This window comes from Nicotiana tabacum, chromosome 11 (assembly GCF_000715075.1).
Source record: "Nicotiana tabacum cultivar K326 chromosome 11, ASM71507v2, whole genome shotgun sequence".
Classification (NCBI taxonomy): domain Eukaryota; kingdom Viridiplantae; phylum Streptophyta; class Magnoliopsida; order Solanales; family Solanaceae; genus Nicotiana; species Nicotiana tabacum.
Window position 1 is genome coordinate 151,694,657 of NC_134090.1, and position 9,377 is coordinate 151,704,033.

Genomic DNA, 9,377 nt, shown 5'->3' on the forward strand with positions numbered 1-9,377 from the left:
AATAAACCGTGTCCAGGACACATGGGGAACCCCACCACGCGTGGGGGACATATGCCTTGAACCCCACCACGCGTGGGCTCATTTTTCTGGGCAAAACCCAGTACAAAACACGGAAAAGGCAAAAGGAACAAGGGGGGACTTTTTTTTGAAAAATTCTGAAGAGGTACTGTTTCATCATCTTCTTCAGGAGAAGAAGGAAAAACCTACTGTCCAAAAATCTATCTACAACCCTCCCCTCGTCGCAACCAGACCAACACCACCTCCCTCGTCGACAACCACCCGTCTCCTCCTAACTCCGTCACCCTTTTGTCCGAAACCACCGTCGACCACTACCCGCGACGACCAGTCGACAAACCAGTCCAAAACACCATGTCCGCAGCCACTCCATCACCACCCAAACGCCACCTCCATCAACTTCACTAGCCCCCACGTCCAAACCCACCGGCAACCATCGTCGTCCCTGCCCCCTACTCACTCGCGACCCACCAGTCCAAAACACCACCATCAAACCACCCCGTCACCTCCCGTAAAACCACCACCAAAACCAACGAAAACCCTAGCAAACAGGAAACCCACCATCGTTCCACCTTCAAACCGCCCCGGACTGCTCCCTCTCCGTCTCACCATTACCAAACGACCCCTCCATAGACACCTCCATCAACGAAACCAAAAAAAACAGCTTCCCAGCTCCCCTCCCCACGACCAACCTGAGCCACTGCCTAAACAGCTCGTCACAGCCCCCCACAGCTGCTCCCCCGTCGCGAAACCACCAACAAACAGCCTTCGACCACTGGCAAAACAAGCCCGTCAGCAGCCTCCTTGTGTCGAACTTACTACTGTCGACATTGTTCATCTTATCGTGAGCAGTTGTTGGTGGATGCAATTCGGCCTTGGCCGAGTTTTTCTGTTTTCCGTCGAGGTCGACTTTGGTTCGTCGAGGTCCGGTACGTCGAGTTGTTGTCCGAGGTTCCATCGTTGTTCTTCGTTCAGAGAGGTCCAGCTTGAGTTCCGTCGGAATCGTGTTTGTCGTTCTGAGGTTGTTGAGGTTCAAAGGTTAGTAAACCTCAAGTATTAGATAAGAAAATGTTACGTTAAATGTTCGAAGATGCAATATAGAAATTGGTATGATAACTTTCTGCTCGTGTGTTCATCCTATGCATTTTGTTCATTTTGCGTTGTGTTATTCTTGTTTATTTGATGTCATTTAATTAAGTTGGGCTAGTTATTCTATGACACAAGTTCGACGTTAATCTGTTCGTCTTTTCCTTTGCTTAGGTCATTCGGACAAAATTATTATTAGTACATGCTCTTGCTACGCCCGAAACACTCGTTCACTAAACTCATTTTATTAATTTTTTGACAAGTTATGAGATTTTAGTTGTAAAAAAGTCGTAAGGTTTAGTAATGTTAAAGGCGTAAAAATGGCATCCTTTAAAAATAAAAATAAAAAGGGTAAATAAAAACAAATAAATATATAAACAAAAAAAAAATGAGACTAGCTTCGCCAAAAAAAATGTACAGATTGCGGAGCCCTCTAAATGTATATATTAAATACTTAGATTCCGGGACGGGCCGTTAGCAAATTTCACGGCCCTACCCAAAATAATAATGCGCTAGTTGCTCTAGGCGCGCCTTTAATAATTTAATTTTCCTAAACTCGGGTGCACATTTATGCGACCCAAATCTAAATCTCAACGGACTCGAAATGTGTCTCTAATCACGGGTATATTGATTATGGCGTGGCCCGAGATGCATTTCCATGACGTTGCAAATCCCTTTAAAAACAAATAAGAATGAGATGAGCCTCGCCGAATAAAAAACACAAATTGCGGGGCCCTCAGTAAATACTTGTTTAAAATTACTTAGAATTCAGGAGGGTCGTTTAGCGAATTTCACGGCCTCCGCAAAATAATAACGCGATAGTCTCTTTAGGCGCGTGTGTAATAATTTACTTTCTTAAGCTCGGGTGTGCATTTCATGCGACCCAAATCCAAATCTCAAAACATCAAATAAAATGCGTTCCGGATTGTGGGTGCATTTCATGTGACGCAGTCCAAAGACGTATTTTAAGCGATGTTCACATTCTTGTAAAACAATAATAATAAAGCGGTTAAAAGTTGAAATTTGCACATAAGTTCATACTTGTATAAAATCAGACAATCAAGCCGAATATAACAGTTGAGCGACCGTGCTAGAACCACGGAATTCGGGAATGCCTAACACCTTCTCCCGGGTTAACAGAATTCCTTATCTAGATTTCTGGTATGCAGACTGTAATATAGAGTCATTCTTTTCCTCGATTCGGGATTAAAATTGGTGACTTGGGACACCCTAAATCTCCCAAGTGGCGACTCTGAAATAAATAAACAAATCCCGCTTCGATTGTCCTTTAATTGGAAAAAAACTCCCCTGCGCCCCTCGGGCGCGGAAAAAGGAGGTGTGACAGCTCTGGCGACTCTGCTGGGGACTTGGCCCAGAACCACTGGTTCAAGGTTCAAGAATTCGAGCTTAAAATAACTGTTATAGTTGGCTTTATTTATTATCTGATTTTTACATGATATATGCTTAATGTGCTAAATGATGCTTTTACCGCTTTAATATTATCTGAATTGTGTATATAAAACTGCTACGAAACCCTTCTTTCTGAGTCTTCTGAATTTATGGTGTACACGTGCGCGTGGCCCACTTTTCTGTTAAAGTCATACCAAATAAGACGAAGTTGGGACAAGTAACTAGGCCGGGTAGACTTTCGTGCTCCCGGTACGCTGCCCCCCCTCGGCTCGAGCTGTCCGCTCGGGTAAGCCAGGTCTAGAACAAACACCCAGGTTCTGAACTTAGTATAACAAAGCCACATGCCGGATCCCTAGTAGGAACGTTTATTTGCATCATGTGCATTTGACTTAGGGGACTCAACACAGGGGTTGGGTCCGTCTAGGACAAGCAACCTGAAAATAATAGACCATCTTATGGCATCCTATGTGCTACATGTTGTATTCAGTCAAGGGCGAATGGGTCATTTGGTCATTTCCAGCATGATGTTATTTTAATCAAAGCATGGGGAACATTTGTGGAATCCAAGAAGTCTTGGAATTCCCATATGTCCCCCACGCTTCATATGTTGGGAAAAGCGCATGGGGAGCATTTGCGGAATCCAAGAAGTCTTGGAAATCATTATGTCTCCCATGCCACATTTTTGAAAGAAATAATAAATATAAAAAATAAAATTACAAATAAAACAAAGCATGAAAATTCAAAAAAAAAAGATTTTGTATGTTTTCATCATCATCCACAAGTTAGAAATAGTGGAAAAGAGGAAAAAATAACAGTTTATAAATGTGATTACTTATTGTTAGAAAAAAAAAACAAATGTCCAAGTAGTGTCGAAACTCTGCCGAATTTTTGAGAAAATAAGGAAAATATATGTCTTATTAGTTAGTTTTATTAACAACAAAGGAAAAGTAGAAAAAATCATCATTGTTTGGTTTTGTTTTTCAAAAAAAATAATTTGTCTTGCCATAAAAAATAAAAGTAAAAAAGGGTCTTGTTTTTAAAAATATGTTTATTTATTTGTTTAGGAAAATGTCGAAATTATAATAATCCAAAAATACTTTCCATTATTGATTTCTTTAGAAATTCTTTCTAATTGTTTTAAAAAAAAAACAACATATATATATAATTAAAAAAAATCCGAAAATATTTTGATTCTTCTTTCAAAATTGAAAAAGCAAATTCAAAATTCAAAAAAAAAAACATTTTTAGAAGCATTTCTTATATTTAAGGTAAAATGCCGAAAATATTTTCTTCTTTTCTTTAGAATAAAAAAAAAACGAAAATTCAAAAAATATTAGTCTTTCTTTTAAAAAGAAAATCAATCAAAAATAATATTTCCTCGCTTCTTTTAAAGTAGTTCTCTTAAACGAAAATTCAAAAAAAAAGTTAGTTCATCTGCTTATTATTATTTGCCTACTCATTCTTATTTGCCCGAACTACGCGGGTTTGATTCTCACCGGATGTGAGATACGTAGGCAACCTTCATCGGGTCCAACCCCCATTTTGCTAAAATAGCCAAAAACAGGTAATAAATAATAATCAAAAAATATATATGTCAAATTTTAGTTCTGTCATAAAGAAATTGGGTGACGCTGTTTTGTCAAAACATAGCCGAATGTTCCCGAAAGGGACGCCGGAAGGCTGACTTTGCATAAACAGCCACCTTTGGGTCATTTTTAAGACTTGGTCCAGTTGACCCACACAGCCTTAAAAATCTTCGTCCTCGAGACGTTGAAAGGCCGTGTTTGCAATATTGACTTTACTAATTTGAAAAACGATAAAAAGAGTCATAAATAAGTCGGGTAATGTTGTTGTCATAAATAGCCGAATGTTCCCGAAAGGGACGCCGGAAGGCTGACTTTGCATAAATGGCTACCTTTTGGGGTCATGTTTAGAATTTTTGGTCTAGTTGACCCACACAGCCTTTTAAACCTTCGTCCCCGAGACGCTGAATGGCCGTGTTTTGCAACACCAAGTTTTATTGTGATTTGAAAAAAAAAAAAGAGTCGACGATCAGGTGAATACCGTTCAAATTTTGTCATAATAAGCCGAGCCAGCTTCGGCCGCGTCTTAAACCGTTCTTGCCGAAATAGCCTTAGAGTATCTTTCAGTTGTCGAAAGGCTATTTTTGTAAAAGAACGGACAAGTTTGTAAAGTGTCATAAAATAATCCTCCTCGGCCTCAAAATCCATGTGAAATTTGGAAGGGGCCACATTTGCAAAAAATAACCATTTGGTTGCATTTGTCGAAGAGAGAAAGGGAGCTGGAATTTTGCTTTTGAGTCTACCAATCTTTTGATTAGAACATGCGGGATGTTTGATTTTCAAGTTTGCGGGTCATCTTTAAATCCTTGAAACCCAGTTTGTTTCAATATGAAAATTGAAAAGAAAAATGTTCATTATTGTTTATCTTTTATTGGTCCGAACTACGCAAGGTCTGATTCATGCGGGGTCATGATACGTAGGCAATCTCCATAAGATTCGACCGCAACAAAAAAAAAAGCAAAAAAAAAAAGAGAATGAAAAAGAAAAAGAAAAAAAAAAGAAATGAAAAAGGGAAAAACAAAGGTAAATAAATAAATAAATAAATAAATATATATATATTGATAATAATAAGGACCGACTGAGTCCATTCTAACATATTTGGTTTTGAATTGTGAAGAAAGTTGAGGTGATTGGTTTGTGCCTCAAAGAAAAATGACAACTAACGTCGAAGCTGTTACAAGTACTCCAGAGACTCAGAGTGGGAAGGTTCCTCGTCATGAGTCACAATTTGCGACACAACAAGAGCAGTACCACTCTCCTGAGTACCACTCGTACTCGTTTGATCTTGCTGCAAAAACTGAGAAGCCTGCCCGAAAGATGGTACAGGAAGAAATGACCCGAAGAGTGAAAAGCTTAGAACAATGGTTGGAAAACATGCAAGGGTTGGCAGGCCAAAAGAGTGTTGCCTTCAAAGATCTATGTGTGTTCCCCGATGTCCACTTGCCGCCTGGTTTCAAGACTCCAAAATTTGAAAAGTACGATTGACATGGAGATCCCATAGCCCACCTGAAAAGGTATTGCAATCAACTGAGAGGGGAAGGAAGAAATGAAAAATTGTTGATGGCTTATTTTGTGGAAAGCCTTACGGGAGTAGCCTCCGAATGGTTTATGGATCAAGACACGTCTCGCTGGTATATCTGGGATGACATGGCACAGGACTTCGTCAGACAGTTCTAATACAACATCGACATTCCCCCAGACCGCATGTCCCTTTCAAACCTGAAGAAGAAACCAAGTGAAAGTTTCAGGGAATATGCCATAAAATGGAGAGAGCAAGCAGCTCGAGTTAAGCCACCCATGGATGGTCACGAGCTAATTACTGTCTTCCTTCAAGTGCAAGAGCCAGATTACTTTCAAAACATGGTGTCCGCAGTTGGCAAAACCTTCTCGGAAGCAATCAAAATTGGAGAAATGGTAGAGAATGGTCTTAAGACAGGCAAAATTATAAGTTAAGCTGTTCTTAAGGCCGCAACTCAGGCTGTCCTGGTTGAGTCAGATAATCTTGGCGACACAAATGAGGAGATTGAAGAAATCATGATGACATCAGGGTCTAGAAGAGGTCCCAGGAGAACATCTCGAGGGTATGAGCAGCCTCCTCAAATTTTCTATGGCTCCCCTGAGCAGTATTATCCACCTCAAGACGCTCAATACTCTGTCGCTCCACTTCAGTATGTTGTCCAGCCACCAAGGCACCCCAGGAGACGAGCACGAGCATCACAAAATCTCCAGAAGTCTCCACAAAATTTTCAGGTGCCCTATAACCCACAGCCAAGCCAGTGGAATAAAGGGGAACAAAGGTTGAAAGATAATTTTACACCAATAGGAGAGTCCTATGAAAGCTTATTTGAGAAATTAAAGAATCATGACCTGATTGCACCTATTCCTCCAAATCGTGTGGACCCACGTGCAAGAAGCTTTGACCCTTCTAAAAGGTGTGAATACCATTCCAATGTCCAGGGGCACAATGTTGAAAGCTGTCGGGATTTGAAAAGAGAAATAGAAAGAATGATCCAAGAAGAGCGGATTGTGATCAATAACAGTGACATGGAGCACTCGAACCCTATCGAGAACTTGTTGACAGAGGGTGACGATGTTGAAGCGGGTAATGGTCTTGGCAGTATTGACGCAAAGCTCAGTGGCTAAGATGCCAATTTTTTTTGGGAGGACGCTTCGTTCCTTGGTCAGCAAGAGATAAGCTTGTGGTGGCTTATTTTGTGGTCATTTCTGTTGTTCGGATTATTAAGGTTGTAATTGGGATTTTGTCGTGTGTCAAACCTTCTTATCTTTCCATTTTATCATAGCAGTTTGTTTAAATTTTGTCCAGTTTGTGTTAGGATTTTATTCTAGTTGTTTTGTTTGTTTTTTTATTCAAACCATTTCGCCGGTAGTCTAATACAAAGTCGGTCTTTTGTTAGTTCCAGTCGTCTTCTGTTTAGTCCTTTTATCATTTGATTCAATGCCCATTCTAGGGACATGACATGCGCACTCACTTTGGGCCTAGTCTTTAAAGTTAATCCTAAAACCCTGGAAAGGCGATCAGACCATTTAAAGAAAATGAGGACGGTTTGAGATTATTCAGAGCTCGAGTCATGTGGAACTGGGGCAAGTTAAGCACAAAGAAAACCGTTAAAAGCAAGATTCGCCAAATTAGCATGAGGGTCGGTCATGATAATGAGAGTGTTGCCCAATGGTGTTTTAGAAATGACAAAGGAAAAATAAAACGTTTAACATAATTGTCAAGTCCAGCACCATCAGAAGAGGCTACAAATTTAAAGTGTGTTGTTTGCACTTGGCATGTTTTGAAGACTGAAATGACGAAGGCATTTTGTTCTGCTACCTAAACACTTTATCCTTCGTTACCCTTTTTGAGCCTTATTTATTTTTCTTTCATGCCCCTCGTTCGGAATCAGTAACAACGAAAAAAAAAGAGAGAAAGAAAGAAAACAACAACGAAAAAAGAGAAAAAAAAAGAAAAGAAAAGAAAAGAAAATTGATAACAAAGAAAAAAAACAAAGAAAGTCGGAAAGAAAAGAGGAATTGGGAACTACGTTTGACCTGATTCCTCAAAGAGGATACGTAGGCGCTTCACGGCTCGGTCATAGTTTTGAAAAAATGAAAAAAAATCAATTAAGATATCCCCAAGCAAGAAACTGGGGCAGATGTTGCGTTTGATGTAAATAAATCTAATTCCGAAGGTTGTAATTAATAACCCAAAATTAATGCATTTTTTGAGCCTTTAATACCTTTTCTTTCTAGCCCTATCCAAAACCCACCTTACGGTCCAAAGAAAGACCTTCCGATCAGTCTTCAAAAGATGCCAAGTCAGACAAATGAAGAGTCTTACCGGCGAGCATAACATTCTGTTCCACAGCAAAAGGGACTCTAATCTCCAGCAGAAAGAGTCATACCGGCGACACTCCACATCCCCAGCTGGAAAGTGATACAAATGAGAGAGTCTTATCGGTGAAAACCTTCACAGGCACCATAAGGCGATTGAAAGCTGAGGAAAGAACCAAAAATGAGAGAGACTTGATAGTGAAAACCCTTCGGGCACTACAAGTCGAATAAGATTGAGAATCAGATGGGGAATCGCCAATTGAAGATCTTGAAAGATGATTGACGGTAAAGGATAGGCCACATCCGCATGTCATGACCATTAGAGTCGGTATCTGCATTTGATACATTTTTATTTATAGTTTCTTTTGTAAAAGAGTCATCGTCTCCTTTGTCTTTTATTCTGTTCCCTTTTTATCATTTTCCTTTCATAGAAAATCCCCAATAGAGTCTGTCTGGTCAGAACAAGTATGAAATGATTTCAAATATGCCATCAGCTTTTCAAGATGAGATTTGACTAGTACATCCAAATGGTATAGTCAGCAAGGAACAAGCGCGAGGCCAGTGTCAATAAAGATATCCCCAACAAAAGGAAATTGACAAAGGGATTGACGAGTGTCAAGAGGGATACCCTTGCCAAAACCAAGGTTATAAACCTCAAAGCCAAGGCCCATGAACAAAGCAAGGAAAGCAGTGAGCATGATTTGGCGAAATCCATACTAGACTAAAAGGTCGGGGAAATGCCAGTTTCCAAGCTATGCCACAAAAGAAGAGGGATATCCCCAGCAGGAAGGGATTATCCCCAACACATAAGATCATCCCCAACAAGTTGTTGAACGCAGAGCAAGGAAGGAGAAAGGGAAAGCCATCCCAGTAGGAGTATCACAACCAACCACCATGTTTCAAACTAACAATTTTGTTTGATTTGAAACAGGTAAAGGAAATGGCATTGAGGCAGAAACGCATGCCACAAGGGATATTATCAAACTGGGGCAGAAAATTTTCCTTCCATTTAGAAAATTTTCTGGAAGTCAGGTACCCCCAGCTGATAACATTTTACCCCTCCCAAACAGGTAAGTAAATCAAGGGAGGTAGTCTTTGAAGGAAGAAGCTATGCAAAAACAAAACAAAAAAAAAGGAATAAAAAAAAAGAATAATAATAAAAATGGGGAAGGTAGAAAAGGAAAATTCATCCCAATCCCCAGCAAGTATTCGAGGTAAGACATTTTCAAGTCTTAAAGATATTTTGGGTTAATCCGCCCTCAAATAGGATATGTTGGGTTAATCCGCCCTCAAATAGGATCTGTCGGGTTAATCCGCCCTCAAATAGGATCTGTTGGGTTCATCCGCCCTCAAACAGGATATGTTGGGTTCATCCGCCCTCAAATAGGATATGTTGGGTTCATCCGCCCTCAAATAGGATATGTCGGGTTCATCCGCCCTCAAATA